Below are 2,946 nucleotides of genomic sequence, written 5' to 3'. Positions count from 1 at the left end.
GCCACCTGTATCCCTTGGCTTATAGCCCCTTCCTTCATCCTCAAAGCTAGTGGAATAGCATCCCTCCAACACTGCTTCTTTTTTCATGTCTCCTTTGCTTTTCTTCCATCTTCTAAGGACCTTCAATTATGCTGGCTTCCTATTTTGTGATCCTTAATTTAATCACATTGCTAAATCCTCTTTGCTATATGAGGGATGGACTGGACATCTTTGCAGGACCATTACACAGCCTGCCACAGTGTTCCTGCCCCTCCCAGAGAGACTCTGAGGATGGAGCTTTGAGTGCTGAGTGGAACCTACACTGTTAGCTAGTCAAATTCTTCCATTGTACTGATAACAAACACCTGAAAGTTTGCTCCAGAGAAGAAGCAGAGGCTGAGCAACCCAAGGCTGTCTAACCCAGGTCTGGGGAGTCAAGTTCAGTGGTTTCTCCAGCAGACAATCTTTCTGCAGCAGGGAAACACCCATGAGTGGCCAGTCATGTCAAGCCATAATTCTTCAGACCCAGACTTGCTGGAAGATAAAACGTGACTCGAAAGGCTGCATCATCCCATGAGTATCTCAGTCTCCCTGTTTGAGGAAGAAGCATTGATCATGTTTTTTGCTCAAAGAGCTGTGTCTCTACTCCTAAAAGTCCCTGTGCATGGATAAAATATTTGTGAACTCGAAACCTGACCTCTCATTAATCACTGCCACTGCTCATGAAGTGAGAGGCAATGTGATTTCTCATACGCAGCCATCACTTCTTTCTCTGGTAAAGACAGTAATCTGGGGAAGGGCAATTATCTCCGCAGAATTACCAACCTTGCAGTGTGACATTATCGACTGTTTGAAATTACACAGTATTCATTTGCTGCTATTTTAATGTCTGTTGCTTTCTATTTCCCCTTCCCCAGCCGACGCCAAACCTCCACCTCCCAGCCTCTTCCTTTCTTTTCATTAATCTTGGGGAAATATCTTCCTTATTTTTAGCAGGCTGATGCCATCAGTAGGAATATGATGGGGAGGATCATGATTAGGACTTTCACACTTTCAGCTGGGACTTAGCCACCACCCATTGGATGTTTTTTACTAAGTTTCAGAGCCTTTGTCTCTGCCAACAAAGAGATGGCTGGCAGAGGCCCCAATGGCTGACTCTCTGAACTGCCTGGTTTCTCTCCACTCTCCAGGGTTAGTGTAGTACACTGAGTGGTATGAAAGCCAATTACCACGTTGTAAGGGTGTCTTTCCTGGAGCTCAGGAACAAGTGGAAGTAGCAGTGAATGAGTGAGTGTGTGAGGGTGTGTGTGTGTGTGTGTGCGTGTGTGTTGGCTGAAGAGGAAGAAGAAGGTGACTGCTAACACTGTCTATAGGCAATGTAATAGGTGTGACATTGGAAGTAGCCAACCAAGACTTTGGGGCCTCACTCTGTACCTCTATTAGCAGGTGGCTTGAGCACGTAATTTAACTTCTCTAAATATTTGTTAACATTTTTGATCTGTAAAATGGGAAATAAACATTGACTCCATAGGTTATAATTGGGTTCATGTAAAATAGCAAACTGCACTGAAGCTGGTATTTATTATATAATCATAATAATTTACATTTCTTGAGTTCTTACTATATGCTTAATCTTTAACTACACATGTGATCGTCTTACATACATATGGCATTTTATCCTCAATCACAACCTTATGAGATAGATGCTATTATGAATCCTAGTTTACAAATATGGAAACTGAGAGTTAAATGCAGGTAAGCAAGTTATCTAAGATTTATTGAGAAGTAAATGCAGAGCCCTGGTAACTGAACAAGGGTCGTCTGAACAAGGGTATAACAGAAGGAGCTTTTCGTGGGCTCTCCTTTCCTAACTTGCTATACCTTTGTCTACCCTACCTTTGGCCATGTCCAGTCCCTGTTATGTCCTTTTGGGGAAAAGCCAGTAACATAGGTGTGAATGACTGATAGCTCTGAAGAGTTTCCAGGTCATTGCTTGCTGAGCATAAGAAATTCTAAAAGGTGGGATGCTTGGCAGCTTGTCAAAACCACGTGACTCTAAGAGGCAGAGGTTTTCCACCTGGTGGTGTGTGACTTCCCAGGTTAGGACAGCCACAGTGCTTACTCGAAGGAGACAGCGCCCCCTGTCGACTCTCCCTTCCATCTGCAGCAGTCTGGCCTGTGCAGTTTGGCTGATAAGGGAGGGACTGAGAGTGTGAAGAAAGCTGTGGATAGGAAGGAAGGCTAAGACCACCAAGTCTAGATATTGGGTTTTCAATATCAGAAGGAGGAGCCTTCTTAGAGGCCATCATCACTGAGCAAACGCTGGACATAAGGAAGGACCTGTTTTTTGAAACAGAGATAATAATTGCTGGGAGCTTCAGATGGACCATGCCAGCTTTCACCTTATGATGGATGTTTTTTAAAACTTGAGCTTATCCAGAACCTTTCTTTTGGGGAACTCTAAGTCCTTGACCCCATCGTTCTCTCAGCACCTACATGAAATAGTTAAAGGAAAGGTTAGGATGAGAAATCCAAATCTCAGAAGGAAGAGGGGGTTACACTGCATAATAATAGATGTGAAACCTGGCTCTACAAAACTTACTGGCTGTGTGACCTTGAGCTAGTCACTTAACTACTCTGTGCTTTAGTTTCTTCATCTGTAAAATAAGAGTAATAATAATAATAATGGTGCTTAACCTCATGGGGTTGCTGTAAAGATTAAATGAGTTAATATTTATGAACTGCTCAGACCAGTGTCTGGCACCCAGCAGGCATTATATAAGTGTTTATTAATAAATGAAATTTTAAAGATGCCCAACATTCCCAGTGAGGTGCAGTCAATGCCAGGAAGAGAGCCCAGCACATTCCTCTTTAGAAAGACTATAATTAGAGCCAACCAAAGGATGCAGGAATTTCCTGCGAATTAGGGAACTGTGGTGGCCAGCAGTGGGGCTGTGTGGAAAAGTC

Source organism: Vulpes lagopus, chromosome 21 (assembly GCF_018345385.1).
Source record: "Vulpes lagopus strain Blue_001 chromosome 21, ASM1834538v1, whole genome shotgun sequence".
Lineage (NCBI taxonomy): Eukaryota > Metazoa > Chordata > Mammalia > Carnivora > Canidae > Vulpes > Vulpes lagopus.
This window is presented reverse-complemented; position numbering follows the sequence as displayed.